Source organism: Salvelinus fontinalis, chromosome 30, assembly GCF_029448725.1.
Source record: "Salvelinus fontinalis isolate EN_2023a chromosome 30, ASM2944872v1, whole genome shotgun sequence".
Lineage (NCBI taxonomy): Eukaryota > Metazoa > Chordata > Actinopteri > Salmoniformes > Salmonidae > Salvelinus > Salvelinus fontinalis.
The window spans coordinates 40,760,959-40,781,691 of NC_074694.1; the positions used below are offsets into that span (position 1 = coordinate 40,760,959).

At 41.5% G+C, this 20,733-nt stretch overlaps 1 protein-coding gene across 2 annotated transcripts in view; it reads right to left on the minus strand.

The window, feature by feature from the left end:
• LOC129829223 (thyroid hormone receptor alpha-like) overlaps positions 1-19,580 on the minus strand; it is a 192,632-nt gene extending 173,052 nt beyond the window's left edge. For both annotated transcript variants that reach the window (XM_055890886.1, XM_055890884.1), the window contains exon 1: positions 19,058-19,580. The gene's annotated coding sequence lies outside the window, so the exon portion shown is untranslated. The remainder of the gene's footprint in view (positions 1-19,057) is intronic.
• Positions 19,581-20,733: the final 1,153 nt, after the last annotated feature.

Below are 20,733 nucleotides of genomic sequence, written 5' to 3' on the forward strand. Positions count from 1 at the left end.
AGCTTTAAAATAGCAGCGCCTATTTCGAGATGTACACATTTTCTCTCTCAAAATTCCATACTTTAGAAACAAAAAGGAATGCAATTAATACAATGCAATTCTAAAGATGAGAGTAATGACTTACATTGCTAAATTATATTACACAGCTTTTTAATATATAACCAAATATAGCCTATTATTAGCTGAATACAGAGAGAAAGCATGCCAACCTGCATGACCCCAATGCATTTAAAAACTACACATGTCCAACCCAGTAGAAATTATGTTAGTGCCAGTAGATTTTTGGTCAATGGCCCATGACAAAATGTGTAGAATTGCTGGAAACGTGTTTTTAAAACTAAAACATTTCACTCTGCCCCACGATAAAAACAATCCTAGGGGAAATACTGAAAACCGCAGTAATTACAGTGCAGTAACCATAGTGCAGTAACCACAGTGCAGTAATCGGACGTTTCCTCGCATCAAGGGCAACTATAGTGAGAGATGCATATTATCTGCCCTTTCATATAAAAACATAAACACCTACACAGCACCTAAACTTCTATCAAAATCTTAAATCCATATGCACACGTATATGCTCATACAGGCCCATACAGTGAATTGAATAGAACAGTATGTCACTGTCGCTCGGCAGACACACACACAACCCTTTGGTCATGTACAGTAAGTATACTCACACATCCAAGCAAGCAACATGGAGGGACACTCACTTGGCAAACGATACAAACAGGTAGGGATTGAAAACACCCCAAACACACACACACACACAAACAAACAAACATAAGCACAAAACATATTGGTTTCTTGCCCAGCCTACTCTACTGTACTTAATGTCCATGGAGCATTCCCAAGTTACTCCTAGCCTCAGGTGAGACGCCTTTCTAAAGCCTTTGTTAATTAAACAGCCTTGGTTAATTAAACAGCATTCCTGTCAATCTGACACCGAAGCCTGCATTCGGGAAGATTATGAAAACTCAGCAACGATGATTCAGTGCACGCGTGCCCTACATTGTAGCGCAAGTTTTTGTGCTTTAATTGGGTTGTGAATAGCTTCGTGGTGTTGTACACAGGTCTTTTTCATGCAATGAAAGCACCAGGGCCTAAAATTAACACCCGCCAAATGCGGGCGGGTGGTCACTGCTCCACAGTGCAAGCATTTCAGTCGCATTTGTGAACAAAAAGTCAAGATGATCACATTTATAGCAAAATAAATGCTGCTGTAGGTGTTTCGAGGTATTTCTGGCTCGCGCTGCAGCACTACATGGCTGGGGGCTGTGAGCGCTTGAAGACATGAGTGGCCGATTCATTTTTCGATGCGCTGCGCACAGGCATAAAAGTCGATCTAATTTACTTGAAACTAAAGTGTACTGAAGTGAGATTTTGTAGTTGTATTTCTTAGCTATTTGCATAGTTTTTTTTCACAAGCTAGGTTGTTCTTCAATGTTTTAGTTTCAACTGCAACGGAAGAGAAACAAGGCAGATACTAGTCAGACTATCTATAGGCACAAACGTGACTGGAGTCGCGTTACCACATATATCAAACAATATATCACATTACTTCTTCATTTTAGCATAAAAAAAATAATTTGGCTGGTAAAAAATCTGAGTGGCAAAAAAATGTATAAAAAAAAGTACATTTTAGGCCCTGCACAGCACTATTTAAATATATAAAAGATGTGTCAACAGTTATGGTGTGTCACAGTCAAAGACATGGCCTTTTTTTACTTGTTGGTAATGGTATAATAGCTAACAACAATCACCACTAATGGTATGCAAATTACATGTGCTCTATATCTGCACAGGAAATGTGTGTATTAATGTGTATTAATCACCTGATAAAATAGTGTGACTCCCTTTGTTAATTGTTTTAATGCATCCACTCACCCATGAGGATACAATGAGAATTCAAACCGACAGACACACACACACACACACACACACACACACACACACACACACACACACACACACACACACACACACACACACACACAAAGTCTTGTACAGCTAACCTTGTGAGGACATACAATTCAGTCCCATTCAAAATCCTATTTTCCCTAACCCCTAACCCTAAACCTAACCCTAATCCTAACCCGTACTCTTACCCTAACCCTAACCTTAACCTTAACCTTAACTCTAACCCTAACCCTAACCCTAACCCAAAAACTTAAACTTTATCCTAACCCTAAACCTAAACCTAACCCTAGCTCCTAACCCTAACCCTAGCTCCTAACCTTAATATTTACCTTAATTCTAACCTTAACCCTAAACCCCCTAGAAATAGCATTTGACCTTGTGGGGACTAACAAAATGTCCCCAGCTTTTTGTTTGTTTACTATTCTTGTAGGGACTTCTGGTCCCCACAAGAATAGTTAAACACGTCCACACACACACACACACACACACACACACACACACACACACACACACACACACACACACACACACACACACACACACACACCACAACCACAAAATAAATTGCAATGTTACCTTCATCAAGTCACCTTAAACTACCACTCTCTCCCCACACACACACACACGCACACGTGCGCACGCACACGCACACGCACACACACACAGTCCCACAACAGAAAATCTACTACAATAGATCACTGTAAATGAGCTGCATACTGTACAGTGCACACTGTATCATGTTCTGTTCATGTGTTGCATTAATTAGTATCAAAACTCATATGATAATAATATCAGTGGTAGTGATCGATTACTGTAGGTGTTCAACTAATTACTGTGGTTTACAAGGTCATTTCACCACAGGCAGTGGCGTGTCCAGAACATTTTGAATAGGGTGGCCAAAGTGGGGCACAGACCCAGTTTAGCGGCACCAGAACATTTTGAACCTAAATCGATGCAAGGTGGAATTTTTCAATAGATATAATTATAATGATTCAATGCGGTAAATGCGTCAACTTTTAGGTTTGGCTTCCCTGTTCAAATATATCACAAATCAATTTCAAAAGTCGTGTTACAGTGTTTGCATTCAAGGTCAGGATTTTATATAAGGATATTAGCATACAGCAGTAAATTCACTTGAAAAGGCCATCCAGAGTGTGAATTATACAGTGACATTCAGGGGTCTCTATTTTTTTTTAACAGGACCTTCTGTGTGTAAAACGCGCTTGGCTTGTTTGTATTCATGAATGCCAAGGGAAGCCAGGCTTCCCCAGAGATGTTTACAATAAAAAAATAAATGTTCCTTCAATTCGCAAGAGACTAAATCTATTTCACCAGAGAAATCATCCAAGCGAGGCAAACAGCGCCCCTCTGTCTTAGTATCTGTAGCCCATGTGTCTGATTCTGTCTGGCCAAAAAGAGTATGACATGTCATATTCATTTTGGCCAAACAGCATCAGATACATGGGCTACAAATACTAAGACAGAGGAGCGCTGTATCGCTTGCTCGGATGATTTCTCCAGTGAGATGAATGAGTCTTGCTGTCGGTGCACGTCTTGGTCAAAATGATCAATTGATCAATATATTCAGACGACCTATCAGATCTCAGAATCTTGGGGGGGGGGGGTCAAAACAAAATCGGTTTCACAGGCATGGATAACTGTCGCATGTAACTCAGTTGGAGAGTAATTTTTTATTTATTTTATTTATTTTACCCTTATTTTACCAGGTAAGTTGACTGAGAACACGTTCTCATTTGCAGCAACGACCTGGGGAATAGTTACAGGGGAGAGGAGGGGGATGAATGAGCCAATTGTAAACTTGTAATCATGTCATTGTAATCATGTGCAGCTGAACAATACGATGATGCAGGAAAGTTTGGGAATGGGATCGAGGCCCACTGGGCAAAGGGTCATGTCCTGTAAAAAAAAAAGTGATGGAGGGACAACATCAGCACTTTCAGTTACTCTCTCTCTGTAGCCAAATTAATATCTTATACACATCTCTCTGTTCATCGCCCCCAGGGAAACCGACGTGGGACTGAGGGAGAGAACCAGAAATGTGACCAAAAACTGTGGCGCTCTCCAACTGAAGCAGCTTGCAGTAAGCGGTGTAGTGGCAGTCAAAAGGAGTCAGGCTGTCATAACACAGTAAAGTAAAATCTTAATAAGGCATTAAAACTTTTTACCAGATTTTAAGATCAATTGGCTGAAATCCGCTCTATTGCCACTCAATGAGGCTGCAAGTCTACCAGTCCACCTGCTTTTATCTCTTTATCTCACTAGTTCAGAATTTCAAATATCTTGGTGTTGAGATTCTTCCCACCTGAAATGTTATTGCTAAGAGAAACCAAACAGACACAATCAATAAGGTTACTTGTGATCTAAACATATGGTCTAGCTTGCCAAATTCCCTTCGAGCTCGCATTGCTCTTATTGAAATGAATGTGCTTCCCCGTGTTCATTTTGTCAGCTCAATGTTGCCGCTAGATCCCCCTGTGGGATACTGGAGTAAACGGTTAAACAGTTATCTCCAAGTTCATTTGGAAGGGCAAACACCTGCGTATAAAACTCTCAACAATACAAAGATGGAGGTTTACCTCTTCCAAATGTTGTATTATATTACTGGTCTTTTAGCTTATGCCCTCTAGTCACTTGGTTTGATTCTTCTTCTACCGTGTCATGGCGTGCTTTGGAGGAAGGTTTGGTGCACCCTTGGAGATTCCAAGATCTCCTATTTTCGAATATTTGTATCAGACAATTGAAGCTATGTTTTGGTTCCACAGCTGGTTACTTACTACCTGGCGCACTGCAGAAAAATCCTTTAATATCTCATGTAAATGGCATGCGGGGGTCCCCTATTTTTAACAACTCAGATCTTTTACTTTGTCGTCGACCAATACGTTTTCCTCAATGAAGGATAGGGGAATTCATGTACTAGGTGATATCTACGGGGATGATAGTCTTTGTTCATTTCAAGATCCTCATAGATGTTAAGTCCCCTATATAGGGGGCTTTGAGTGGTTCTGGACCGGTTCTGTGCACAGCGCACAGTGTGAATGGCTCAACATCAATTGTTTTATACTCCCTAAAGCGCTGGTTGTCTTGATTCATATGCACTATAGCAAGCGCAGCTATGAGGCAGGGTTCAACACTAACTTTTTCCACTGGTGGCACTGGTGCTACAAACTTTTTCAGTTAGCACATGATTTGGCCATACCAATTTTTTTATATATATATTCTTAAATAATTGATAATGACCTGGTTTGTGTCCGATAATGTGCCTGCATTCCATACAGAACTAGGCTAATAAATGTGCATTCCCTTGTGTTCTTACATTGATTTTGATAGATTTACTGTAACAGCAAAGAAAAGAGAAAGTTCAAATTAAGTGCAAAATCCTCTAGAGGGCAATTAAAAAAATAATAATACTTGATACAAAACCGATACCACGCCCCAAAAAATAAAAACGGGGAGAAGTTTTTTCATGTTTGCACTCTCAAAATCACACTTTTTCTTATAGAAAAACAACAAGACTGGATTGTCTAAGTCCACAACAACTTCTTCTTAATAGGGGGCGCCATTTCCACTTTGGGAAAAAATAGTGCCCAAATTAAACGGCCTCGTACTCTGTTCTAGATCATATGATATGTATATTATTATTACTATTGGATAGAAAACACTCTGAAGTTTCTAAAACCGTTTGAATTATATCTGTGAGTAAAACAGAACTCATTTGGCAGGCAAATTTCCAAACAGGAAGTGAAAATTCTGAAATGGGGCTCTGTGAAGGGCTGCTCCTATTCAATTGCCTTTTATTTATGGTTATGTATGCACTTCATACGCCTTCCACTAGATGTCAACAGGCAGTAGAACGTTGAATGAGGTGTCTAGCCTGATGTGGGACTGAATGAGAGCTTTTGGAGTGACAGGTCAGCCATATTGGCAGTATTTTGCTGCGCACCTGGGAGCACCATATCTTTTTCTGCAATGCGTTAGGTAGACACGAAGAAATGCTCCGTCTGGGACGTTATTGGATACATATGAGAAAAACATCATAAAGATGGATTTTCAACTGAGTTTGACCAGTTTATTCGACTTTTATTATGACTTTTGGAATTTTTTGTTCCATGCGCCAAACGTTCATGGACACGTGAGCACCATTATGCTAGCCAAAGTTGCTAATTCGACAGAAGAAATGGACATTCTAAAACAAAACAACAATTTATTGTGGAACTAGGACTCCTGGCACTGGATTCTGATGAAAGTTCATCAAAGGTAAGAGAATATTTATGATGTTATTTCGTATTTTTGTTGAATATGTGGACTCCAACATGGCAGAGAATGGCTGAGCGCTGTCTCAGATTATTGTATGCTGTGCTTTTTACTAAAGTTATTTTTTTTAAATCTAACACAGCGGTTGCATTAAGAACCAGTGTATCTTTAATTATTTGTCCAACATGTATTTTTCAGCAAAGTTTATGATGAGTTTTTCTGTTAGATTACGTGACTCTCCAAAATTTTTCCTGAAATTTTGGTGCTATTTGTGACGATGGCTGCGTTGTAAAACCCAGATTTGTAGTTATAAATATGCACATTTTCGAACAAAACATAAATGTATTGTATAACATGATGTCATAAGACTGTCATCTGATGAAGTTGTTCAAAGGTTAGTGATTAATTTTATCTCTATTTGTGGGTTTTGTGAAAGCTATCTTTGCGGTGAAAAAATGGCGTTGTGTGTTTGGCTATTGTGGTGAGCTAACATAAATATATATTGTGTTTTCGATGTAAAACATTTTAAAAATCGGGAAATGTTGGCTGGATTCACAAGATGTTTATCTTTCATTTGCTGTATTGGACTTGTGATTTCATGAAATTATATTGTATCATATTCCCTGTGGCGCTAGGCTAGGCTATGCTAGTCAGCGTTTAAGTAGAGGTTAAACCACATCAGGGGTCAATTGTTGAGGACTTGGAAAAATCTGAGAAATTTATTTTTTTGTATAGTTAACCTTTAATTATGGTGCTCACCAGCCAGACAGTTGTGTTTAGCTAGTGGTGTTTCTGTAGTGCACTTGTGATGGAGTTTTCAAAACAAATGGCCTCGAGATTGATGCAAATAATCATGATTCTGCTAGGTGGCATAGGCTACTTTGTAGTTACCTTTTAATTGTCTTTCCATCTACTGGAAGCCGGTTAGGCTATCATTAACATTGCTAACGGCAACACAAGTCTTTCATTTGAAGGCTGTGCAAGCAGCCTATACAAGGTTCATACAGACATTGGCAAATTAAATTCAAGGACTTTCAAGCACTTAATTGTAATGTTCAAGAACCTACATTTCATATGTAAATGTATGAAAAAAGTGCGCATTACCACTTTAAGATATCTGTCGATGTGGTAGCCAGTCAGTCTCGCCATTTGAGATGTTGAAAAGTTATTGAGGGGCTACTGTATCATGTTTTAAAATGAGAAAGTGACCAAAATCCGGGTTCCCTTTGTAATGGAACGCTTTGGATGGAAGACCAACTTGAAGCCTACAACTCCCAGAAAAGCTGATCAGAAATTAAATCACAGAATCGTTTTTGGGGGAGAAGTATAACTTCTAAATTGGCTACCATAACGTCAATGACTTTTCAAGGACCACAGTGCCTAGAGGAAATGTCTGATTTTCAAGGTAGGCTAATTCCACGATGACTGAACTGCGCATCGCAAATATTGAACCAAGATTTTATCCATTCTTGTTTTAGCATTTAGGCCTACTGGTCGATATCATAACTTGGAACACCTTTCCTACACTTTCATGCCTCAGTCTTCATTCCACGCAACAACCAGCTGTTTGAGAGCTGCACACTCTCTGCCCGGACACCCCTTCTAATTTAGTGGATTCGGCTATTCCAGCTACACCCGCTGCTGACAGTGTACAAAATCGAGCACAAAGCCATGCAATCTCTACAGACAAACATTGGCAGTAGAATGGCCGTACTGAAGAGCTCAGTGACTTTCAACTTGGCACCGTCATTGGATGCCACCTTTCCTAACAAGTCAGTTCGTCAAATTTCTGCCCTGCTACAGCTGCCCCGGTCAACTGTAAGTGCTTTTATTGTGAAGTGGAAACGTCCCGGAGCAACAATGGCAGTGGAAACGCGTTCTCTGGAGTGATGAATCATGCTTCACAATCTGGCACTCCAATGGATGAATCTGGGTTTGGCGGATGCCAGAGAGAACGGTACCTGCCCCAATGCATAGTGCCAACTGTAAAGTTTGGTGGCGGAGGAATAATGGTCTGTGGCTGTTTTTCATGGTTGGGGCTAGGCCCCTTAGTTCCAGTGAAGGGAAATCTTAATGCTACAGGATACAATGACATTCTAGACAATTCTGTGCTTCCAACTTTGTGGCAACAGTTTGGGGAAGGCCCTTTCCTGTTTCAGCATGTCACCGTGTACAAAGCGAGGTCCATACAGAAATGGTTTGTTGAGATCGGTGTGGAAGAACTTGAATGGCCTGCACAAAGCCCTGACCTCAACCCCATCGAACACCTTTGGGATGAATTGGAATGCCAACTAAGAGCCGGGCCTAATTACCCAACATCAGTGTCCAACCTCAATAATATGCTTGTGGCTGAATGGAAGCAGGCCCCCTTAGCAATGTTCCAACATGTAGTGGAAAGCCTTCCCAGAAGAGTGGAGTATGTTACAGCAGCAAAGGGGGTACCAACCCTGTGATTTTGGAATGAGATGTTCGACGAGAAGGTGTCCACATACTTTTGGCTGTGTAGTGTATGTCGAGCTCTGACACACACAGACAGCCTATTTAAATAAATCGTGATCATAAAAAAATAAGCAAATTGTGAACCAAAAACGAACATGACCAGTTAAAAAAATTTGGCACAGGCACCCTTGCAACCAATACAAAATGTGTGTCACACTGCCAAGTCAAACGTTGGCAAATGCGACTGTTTTGGTCGCAGTATTGAACCCTGCTGTGAGGTTCACAGACACAGGAAATCGTCTATTTGAATAGGGAGCAACACGTCACATTTTCTGACCTATCCAGACAAAGGAACGATTTCCTGTGCCTGTGAACCTCGTGGCTGTGCTTGCATATGAAACGGGAGAGTCTAGCGGATGCCACAATAGCAGTTTCATCTCCCTGTGATGTTCTCATATGGATCAACAGGGAAAAAATACAAAAGAAATCTCTCAGCATTTAAACCAGACCACTGTCTCGTGGTCACAGATATGACTTTGTACTTAAAGCCGAAGTTTTAACGAGTCTGCACATATTTGAATGGCGTCTGCGTCGCTCAGTGGACGTTTGGCAGAGAAGTCTGTCCTTAGTTATATGAAATGGTGCCAATATTGTACTATCGCTAAGTATGATCATATTTATTTGACAGTTATAAGAAAGGTGAAATCTTATAGTAAGTCGTTTATAATTTGATTGTTACTATATTTAGAAATATTGCAGTCATTTCAAGCCCTATTGTCTCACTTTTGTTAAAAAGGTTTATCATCCCTCACCTGACATACAAAAACATTAGGAACACCTGCTCTTTCTATGACATTACACATTTTAGCAGATGCTCTTATCCAGAGCGACTTTCAGTAGTGAGTGCATGTTGTTGTACTGGTCCCTCGTGGGAATCAAACCCACAACCCTGGTGGTTGTGGGTTCCACTTCAATCAGTGTAGATGAAGGGGAAGAGACAGGTTAAAGACTAAACATGTAGGTGCCTTTGAATGGGGTATGGTAGTAGGTGCCAGGCTCACTGGTTTGAGTGTGTCAAGAACTGTAATGCTGCTGGGTTTTTCACGCAACAGTTTCCTGCGTGTGTCAAAAATGGTCCAACTTGACACAACCGTGGGAAGCGTTGGAGTCAACATGGGCCAGCATTCCCTGTGGAACGCCTTCGACACCTTGTAGAGTGCAGGCCCCGACGAATTGAGGCTGTCCTGAGGGGAAAAGGGGGTGCAACTCAATATTAGAAAGGTGTTCACGTTGTGATATATTGCTCATGGGTTTTTATTTTTCTTTCCTTCTTTTTTCCCCATGTATGTTTATTCAGTTTGATCCTTTAGGTCTTCGGGTGGGATGGGATTGGTGGAGGGGGGGTGTAACTACCTTTTGTATGCACACACACACACATACATACACACACACATTATCCCTAGGTCCATTCACTCCATGTTTGTAATTGGCTTTAATGAAAAGCTGCATGTTTCAGTTAAGGGCAGGACTCTGCAACAAAGAGTTCTTATTGGGCCTTGTCTATGCAGCCATTTAGCGTAGAAAATAGGACCCCAGTGTAAGAAGCGGCCTTAAAATCAAAAGGCGCAATAAAAGGAAAATGATCAAGAGGTGGAGGGAGTTCCCCTGGAATAAGTCCATGCGAATTTCCTGAAGCATGAAAGAATAGAAAAAAACTGGGCAATAAAAAGCTCATGTTTCTTCGCCGTAGCCACCCATTTTTTTCTCCCACCCTGATTGGGAGTTCTTTAAGTAATGGAGAGCTGGGCCTCCCGGGTGGCGCAGTGGTCTAGGGCACTGCATCGCAGTGCTAACTGCGCCACCAGAGTCTCTGGGTTCGCGCCCAGGCTCTGTCGCAGCCGGCCGCGACCGGGAGGTCCGTGGGGCGACGCACAATTGGCATAGCGTCGTCCGGGGTAGGGAGGGTTTGGCCGGTAGGGATATCCTTGTCTCATCGCGCTCCAGCCACTCCTGTGGCGGGCCGGGCGCAGTGCGCGCCAGCCAAGGGGGCCAGGTACACGGTGTTTCCTCCGACACATTGGTGCGGCTGGCTTCCGGGTTGGAGGCGCGCTGTGTTAAGAAGCAGTACGGCTGGTTGGGTTGTGCTTCGGAGGACGCATGGCTTTCGACCTTCGTCTCTCCCGAGCCCGTACGGGAGTTGTAGCGATGAGACAAGGTAGTAATTACTAGCGATTGGATACCACGAAAATTGAGGAGAAAATGGGATAAAAATTTAAATTAAATAAAAATAAATAAATAAAAAAAAGTAATGGAGAGCTAAGATCGTGGTCATCTTATGTAAACTGCTGTGCTACTTCGTCGATTCCTACCCGGTTGACTGCAGTTTGATTAATCTTACAAGGCAAAATGCAGACTAAGAATGCTAATTGAGTAAGTGTTTGTTGACAAAGTTCAAATAATGAGTGAGAAGAAAAAAAAAGATGAACATGTACAGTACAATTCAGGAAGTACAATACAAAGCTGTTGGATGTTAATAAAAAAAATTGCAGTTCACTATTCACTCAAGCACCTTTTATACAGCAATACAACGATGACCTATTTACAAACTGCAAGATACAATAGCTCGGTGATCCCTATTCATGGTCCTGGGGACCCAAAGGTCCAGGTCCCCAGGTCGTCCCCAGGTTGTTTTTACTCTAGCACTGCACACCTCATTCCACTAATCAATGGTTTGATGATGAGTTGATTATTGGAGTCGGGTGTAGTAAGTAGTCGGGTGTAGTACTAGGGCAAAAACAAAAATGTGCAGCCATTTGGGTCCCCAGGAGCAGGGAACTGCAATAGCTGATTAGCCATGGCAAGAACTTGGTCCACTGACAACATTCTAATCATCCCATTTTACAAGCACCTAGAGTTACTAGAGTCGGCATTGATCTTTGCGCTTTTGCTTCAGTATTTGCTGATTAGTGAGAAACCCCATAATAATATCATCATTCAATTATGAAAATACACCTAATACATTTGGATAGTACAAGGAAGACATTCCTTGAAAAGATAGTAAAGATTACACTACTACCGGTGTCTTTAATGATGATATTGATATTCTGGGTAGACTAAACTAGTTGTAGTCAGGAGAAAATCTTTATACTGCGTTATGCTACGCTAGTCAGTCAACCAACCGACTTTATGGCCTTCCCCACTCTTGCCTGTGACATCTCCGCAAATCTGTCACAACTTCATTTCTCTCCCAGTGCGTGAACATAAACAGAGTGGCTACTAGGCTCGTGCCAGCCAGTGTCAGTTGGACTCCCACTCGTAAAGCCATCGCCCTGGCAAAAAATAAAGCGCCCGTGCTGCACACCCAAGCCTTCCTGCTCATGAAAGGGGTTGTGGAGCTGGAGGGAGAAAGCAGTCATAGCCAGGGCCGGGGCTGCATGACTGCTGTTAGTAAATGAGAGGTGTAGCTGTGTAAAACAGCCTCTCAACTCTCCCCGTCCAATAAAAGGATGTTTTATATCTAATTATTTTCCCCTGTGAGCTGAGGTTGGCTGCAGAAAAAAGACACACAGAGAAAGAGAGAGAGCAAGAGAGAGAGGGGCATAGAGGGAGAGAGGGCTCATGAGAGTCTCGCAGTCATGATTGTACTGGGAGAGGGAAGAAGAAAGAAGAGGGGAGGAGGAGGGCGCTCTCTGGCAGCCGTCTGCATGGAAACTCCGGCCGAGGAGAAACAAGCAAATAAAAAGGAGCAGAAACAGAAGAGCTATAGGGGCCCCTGCCTGCTAGGAAATGAAGAGAGGAGGCTTAGCTCGGCTTGGCTGGAGCGAGGCGTTGAGTGAGCTTTGGAAAGCCACATTTGGCTTTGAAAGTAAAACGCAGACGGGTTGCTGGTGGTGGTGTGTTTATGTGCGAGTGTGGTTGTGGTTGTCTGTGGTAGTGTGTTATCTCAAAGACAGCAAGACACGCGACCGCCATCGCAGCAAGCACTGATCAGTTCTGTAATGTTCGACGAAGGTATGCTCATCTAGAGTTTGGGGCTGCGTTGCACTCTGCACAAGCTGAGAGAGGCCTGTCAAAGCTTTGTTTGTACTGTATGGACGTCACCATAAGGTATTCAACCGCCAGTTCACTCACGTTCACACCGAGATGTTAACAGGTACCTACACTGTTCATGAGGTTCATTGTATATGGGATGAAAATGTTTGGGGCCCTGTATCAATCACTGCATCCAAGGAGCAAGGCAACAGACAAGTTGCTAGTTGGAGAAAATGCCAATTATGCTTATTGTGAGGTAGAAGGGGTGCTATTTGGATGCCAGTCCTCTTCTTGGTAATTAATAAATACTTTAACATAGCACTCCTGGTTAACCCTTTAAAATCCATTATTATGTTGTACAAGACAAAAGCCATCTGACCAACACATTTCCACCTTCTTCAGGGTCATTTCATTGTGAAGATGTTGACATGGCGACAGAGGGGAGGAATGTCAGAGCATCTTAAGCCTTGTTCACATAAATAATGCATATCCAATTTGAATCTGTTATTTTTCCTGCAGTCTTAACAGCCAAAAAGCACATGGAATTGGATATTACAAGCCACATTTAAAACCACCTTCGTAAATTATTTGAAGTCAAATACAAATCTGATTCCTTCCAATGCGATTTGTGTCTGAACGGTCAAATCTGATTTATTTGTCCTCAAGTGGTTTTTAGACTGTTATTTGTCATATCTTGTTGCTTGCTAGCTACTCTGTTGATGGCTTGACAAGAACATGTGGTAGCTAACTAGCTTTTTCATTGAACCCATTTAGTCGTCTGGTTGATTGTTTGGTCGATAGGCTGTTGGTCGACTGAGATTGTTTTTGTCAAGCTGTCCTGGGATGGTACAGTCCATCATTATAAGACAGGCATCTCCAAAGTAAGGCACACATTCCGCGAGGGTATTTGCCTTCAAATCAAATGTATTTATAAAGGTCTTCTTACATCAGCTGATATCTCAAAGTGCTGTACAGAAACCCAGCCTAAAACCCCAAACAGCAAGCAATGCAGGTGTAGAAGCACGGCTTGGCACGCCAAGCAATTTGAGAACATTTTGAAATAAGTGTAATTGCCTTCATTTCGAAATTGCATTGGTTTCCCATAAATTGCTACTGCTTGGAACCTGAAACCATTTGTGATTATTCCTTACAGTATGTGTGAAGATCATGTGTCTTGGGTATAATTTAAAATCTTGAGTTTAGTAGGGGAGTCTGGCTTAGACGCTTAGGAGCGTCTCGCGCCGGAATGTGCTCTCTCCCGCCAATTAGTGCACATTCAATGTTTCATTTTGGGCTCCCGAGTGGCGCAGCGGTCTAATGGCACTGCATCTCAGTGCTAGAGGAGTCACTACAGACCCTGGTTTGATTCCAGGCTGTATCGCAACCGTCTGTGATTGGGAGTCCCATAGGGCGGCGCACAATTGGCCCAGTGTCGTCCGGGTTAGGGTTTGGCCGGGGTAAGTAAGAATTTGTTCTTAACTGCCATGCCTAGTTAAGTAAAGGATCAATTAAAATAAAATAAAATAAATTAAAAAGAACTTCATTGTGTGAATTGTTTTCCTTTTGATTGTTAGTGTCTATCAATTCACCATTACATACAGTGCCAGTTCAAACTTGGACACACAAACACATTCAAGGGTTTTTCTTTATTTTTACTACATTGTAGAATAATGGTGAAGACATCAAAACTATGAAATAACACGTAGTAACCAAACTTGTTAAACAAAATCTGGAAAATCTCTGGAATCTGGAAAAAAAAATCTCTGAAATCTGGAAAATCTCCAACAGTCTGGAAGGAGTACCCACATATGCTGAGCACTTGTTGGCTGCTTTTCCTTCACTCTGCGGTCCAACTCATCCCAAACAATCTGTCACGTAAAGAGAGCAAGGGTTGAGGGAATAGGGAATGTTTTTCCTAAACAAAATGAGGGATTTCGATAACAGAACTTTTCAGTCAGAATTGGCTGCAATTATGTTGCATCTTCAGCAACACGGACAGCATGATAAACACTGTTGATGTTCTGTGATGATCGCTGCAGCAGGGAGGAGAGAGAGACAATGGGTGCTAGTCACAGTCACTCGCTGTCATTTCTTTAACACAGCACAGCAAGTCTGAGCCCAGCCCTTCACAGTCAAATCAATTGCGGTCAGACTACCTCTAGTCATTTGTGTGTCTTAATTATTTAATCAAACAGTGCCCTTAAAGCATTAGACAATCTCAGTGCATATAGTTGATTTGATTAAAACACATAGGATGTGTCTGTATATGGCAACAACAAAAAAAGATCAATCGATTGGTCGAAAGAACAGACGACTCTCGGTCGACCATTATTTTTTTTAGTCGGGGACAGCCCTGGACCCTGTAATCTTTGGCTACATGAAATGTTTCTTCATGTAGCCAATGCTTCACCTATTCCTCTTTGACTTAAAAGATATTGTTGCACAAACAAGTGGTGATTTAGGCCTACACCGACATTGGTATCAGGCTAGCTAGTCAGCTTACTAGCGATTAGCATTAGCGGCTAAAACAATTTAGCTAAAACTTGCTAAGAAAAGACAAACTAGCTGTTTGCAGAGGTAATAGAGTAATTATAGAGTGCTTGTGGATTTATATTAAGAAGCAAAGTGGACACAACATGTTGCATGTGGTGCATTGACCATGCAGACTGAACGCAAGTGCCTTGTGGTCAAGCAGTAACACATGGGCTGGGTCTGTGTGGAAAGTGGCATGGAGAGAGAGAGAAAGTGAAAAGGGTTTACTCAAGTAGCGGTGTAAACTCTAAAAATCGTCGTTACACGCGGCATATCACATTTAACAAACCAAACATTCAAATACCGTTATAGAATGTAAAGTCAAAACCCAAACCAGTCTGTGCATCAATACCGGTATATAGTCAAATACAGTATACCGCCTAGCCCGAGCTGTAGCACAACAAAATGTGGAATAAGTCAAGGGGTATGAATACTTTCTGAAGGCACTGATTGTCAGGACAGACAATGCTAACTATTGTTTGTATATTGTTGTATTTTAAGTTTGTGAAACTCTTCTTGTCTATCAGTGTATCCGTGTTTTGTTACCTTTCACGTTTTGCGTTTTTTTGTGGACCCCAGGAAGAAAAGCTATTGGGGAACCGAATAAACCAATAAAGTTTGATTCCAGGCTGTATCACAACCGGCCATGATTGGGAGTCCTCTAGGGCAGCGCACAATTGGCCCAGCGTCGTCCGTATTAGGGTTTGGCTGGGGTAGGCCTTCATTGTAAATAAGAATTTGTTATTCTTAACTGACTTGCCTAGTTCAATTCAAAAAATTAACCAATAACTGTAACGGCTGTCTAATGCCTCCTCCTCGGATGAGGAGGAGGAGTAAGGGTCGGACCAAAACGCAGCGTTGAATGAAGACATAATGAATTTATTAAAGAAAGACGAAACACGAAAACTCTTACACAGACTACAAAACAACAAACGACGTAGACAGACCTGAACTTGAGAACTTACATATACACGAAGAACGCACGAACAGGTACAGACTACACAATCGAACGAAAACACGAAACAGTCCCGTGTGGTGCATACAGACACAGACACAGGAACAATCACCCACCAACAAACTGTGAGAACAGCCTACCTTAATATGGTTCTCAATCAGAGGAAACGTCAAACACCTGCCTCTAATTGAGAACCATATCAGGCAACACATTTAACCCAACATAGAAACACATAACATAGAATGCCCACCCCAACTCGCGCCCTGACCAACTAAACACATACAAAAACAAGGAAAACAGGTGAGGAACGTGACAATAACCAGTCAAACAATCAAAAATGTTATCCGCTCACATCTATGGGACCATTTCTCCCTTCATCCGAAGCTATCAATCAAATGGACTTTGATATAGGTTTATCCAGCTTAGAATGTTGTCTGACGTTAAAATTACTATCAATGTTCCCAGCAGAGCAAGAACATGCAGATCAGCTGATGCCATTGTGTGCTTTACTGCCTGCGCTTTTCTGAACGGAGACTGTGAGAGCAACCTGTGAGCGCATGGCACATGGGGTGATATAATCTAATGAATCATAGACATGAGCAGAGACAATCGTGCAAGAGTGCTTCGGGGGCATGTGTTGTATGACTAACTCTGCTGCACTGTATTCAAGTCAAGTCAGGCAACATGAAAAACATTCACTGTCAATGCTAAGAACATTGGAACCAAATACGTCATTCTCATAGACAGTACATTGTCCAGTCTCAGTCAATATTATATAAGTAAGACACTAATGAAATCTGGTCGAATTCCAGTCTGGCCCCACTGCCCACTCTCAGCCAAGCCCTAGAGTGTTCAGGAAAGCGTTCGACATGTTTGACTACCCAGCATGCCCCTGTCTCTCTCTAGGCTCCTCTGCTATGCTCTTTTCTGCTCTCTCTTACATCATAATACAGTGGATTCAGATCAGGACATCGGCTGCACTGCATAGCCTGCTTATATAACTGAACTTTTTCTAAGCTTTCAGCACCACTGCCCCATACAGAGAGAGAGAGCCAGAGAGAGCGAGACGGAGAGACAGAGAAACAGAGAGAGAGAGAGGAACCAAAAGAGAGAGAGAGACCGAGACATATACAGTACTGTAGACAAAAATAAGCTGAGAGAGGCTGAAGAAGGTCACCTCAGCACCCCTGAAGAGGGCCAGCCTGCCAGCCATCTCAAATACACACACACACACTGTACAGACACACACACACAGAGGGGAGCAGGTCACATTGGGCTACAGAATGACTACTCCACCGGCCAATACCGCTCTCTTTCTCTCTTATTCATCCCTTATGCTTACTGATATTCCCCCATGCCAAACATAAACAGTATGCACTAATACACATGTAGTAGACCATGTACTGAAGACATGAGACATTCATTTCTTTGTGATGGAACTCAAAATGTAGGAGGCTGAGTTACTGTACACAAGTGCTAAAATGTGATTACAGATGCTTTCCAAAGCTCACAATTGGGTTTATTTGTAAGAGTATGCTTTCAGAACTTTTTTTATGGTGTAATGTCTGATTTGACCAAGGCTAATAATCAACAGAGGCAAAGAACACGGGGTTTTAAACAAGTAGGTAATGATTCATGTACTGTATAGGTGGACATCTGGATGAAAGCCAAGGGCTCGCTGTATTTAGGTTTTATCATGAAGCTAGGGAAAAATATCTTCCTCACGAATGAAAACAGCTATCAGGCTATCCCCGAGAAAACGACTTGGGAGGTCGTCTTGCTTGCATACTGACAATGTCAAAAGAAAAGGCATTCTATCTTCGAGTTGTCAATTTGAATCAGCACAAAACAAAAGCCTTCCATTGGTCATTGAAGTCTTTGAAGATCAAGAACTTCAACATTCTATGCAGAGAGAGGACGTGCGCTGAATGTGCATTGGATATAAAAACCTGAGCCATTGTAATATAGCTGTCAGAATTGAAATATGGGTCCATAGTATGACAGATGTAAACGTGCTAAGGAAAGAAAGAGGAGAAATTCCTTTAAAGAACAGTTAAGGGTCATTACTGTTTGACAGCGCTAAGAAAAACAGACGTACAACACATTTGTTACAATAGAATAGTAAGTAACATCGTACCAAGCTATTAACATTCCACAGTAACTCGTGAATTTCCTAAACAAGGCTAAATGATCTGGCAGTGCATAACTGCCATGTGTTCCATTATATTCTTCAGGCCAATATTCTATTATTACGCACTACGAGAGTCAGACCGAAAATTGTATTATCCTATCAATATTAATGTAGTTATAGTCCTATAATTAGCACTTTCATTCTGCAGTATCATAGCAAATGGGATGTGTAATTTGTACTGTAACCCTTGGAAGTTGTCAGAGTCAATATAAGTTATCGAAAGTATTTTCTGCAAATGTGTTACAAACATACCCACAACAGCTTTGAACAATATGACATTTACTGTCTAATTGTATGCCAAAATAATATTTTAACCTCCTACGCAAAAAGACACACCGCATAGCCTACACACTAATAGACAAAGACGCACATACGCGCGCGTGCGTGTGTGTGTGTGTGTGCGTGCTTGTGTGCAGTATCATAAATCCAAATTAGGCCCTTCAATGGACTATGTGAACACATTGCACGCGGACTATCTGCATTTTACACAACTGCATCCACAATGAAAACACTAATAACAACAGAAGCCTAATTGCGGCGGATTATATTTTAGCAACCAAACTTTAGGAGGCCAAACTGAAGCTATACTGTAGCCTACATGGTGCTGCTGATCTGTCAAACCGTGCAGCTACAGTGGCTAGACAGATGAATACGCACAAATGCAACATGCAAGGTGGGTAGTACACGTTTGGAAGCAAGTATGTGCCAATGAGACTCACCCGTCAGGTTCTTCAGCTGATTTAGACGAGAATACGGTTGTTTTGAGACAGAAACCTGGATGAAAAAAGTAAAAGCCTCCCCGTATCCAGCGCAAGTGAAGTGGTAGGGAATGCAACTGCACAACACTGGGGTTTTCTATCTAAATCCCTCCGCAACGCACCGCGTACGGGCAAACTGTCTCGTACAGTTCCTCTATTGCACTTAAACAAAGTCGCTAGGTGCTCGTTATTTGGGATTTTGCTTTAGGAGTGTGCAAAAAAGTGCTCCAGTATCGTTTCGACAGTGAAATTGAATCAAGAGAACTGCTAGGATTTCTCTTCCCTCCGCTTATGTATACAGTATGGGCGCGCATAAAACCATTTTTAGAAAACGATCTACCGCTCTCTACAGGAATAGCACTGTAAATTACAAACACATCTGCCTTCTTTGATAAAAACGACAATAAAAAATAGCAATACTTGTTTTGAATATGACGCCATCAGACTGAATAGAAATGAATACAGTTTCTGAGATGTTGGCAATCTCTTGGCATCCACACGTGTCTGGCGCGGCGCGTTATCCTCGTCCTTATAAAGGTCTGCTGAAGATGCGCTCCACCTCCTCCCTTCAGAATGAGAAATACCTCTACCTTGTGTTACCTGAAGATGAGATGAGTTGAGGATCAGGAGCTTTTTCTCTATAATACAACATAACAATTTCCAAACATACAATTAAATACACTATAATACATTAAGCTTACGAGAGGAAAACTTGAATACAACAATTATTACTATAGGCTATGCTTATGAGAATTATGTTAGACCTTCAACAGTGGTGTAAAGTACTTTAAAGTGCTACTTGTGTTTTTTGAGGTATCTGTACTTTACTTTACTATTTATATTTTTGACAACTTTTACTTTTACTTCACTACATTTCTAAAGAAAATAATGTACTTTTTACTCCATACAGTTTCCCTGACACCCTAAAGTACTGTTACATGTTGAATGCTTAGCAGGACAGAAAAATTGTCAAATTCACGCACTTATCAAGAGAACATCCCTGGTCATCCCTACTGCCTCTGATCTGGCGGACTCACTAAACACACATGCTTTTTTTGTAAAGATGTCTGAGTGTTGGAGTGTGCCCCTAACTATACTTTTTTTTTTTTTACAAGAAAATGGTGCTGTCTGGTTTGCTTAATATAAGATTTTTGATATGATTTATACTTTTACTTTAAGGCCTACCTACTGTATTATGCCTGCCTATAGACTGAAAATATTTTGGACTGAAAACTGAAGGAGGACTTGGATACAGGGCTCAACAATTAGTCAATGTTAATACTCTGCAGATAGCGAGTTTATTTTTCAAATTAACAATGTGAAGCATGTGGTTCATATCCAAGAGCAATATGGGAGTGGATTTCATTTTCTGTCGTATGGTATCAGTAAGAAGAAGTACACATGTTACAAACTAGCTATCTTAAATAAGGATTTTATTTAATAACCTCAGACGTGTATTTTACCATGACCCCAACCAAACTCCAACTGTCCCTTGCTTCATTCTAAGGTGACGTGGTAAAACATAACTCTCGCTTCCATTCTGTCTGAATAATCACCCTCTAGCACACTAACATTCCAATCATGGCTGACTGCAGATATTTCCATCAGTAGCCTACTCACCTATGGACCCTTTCCAA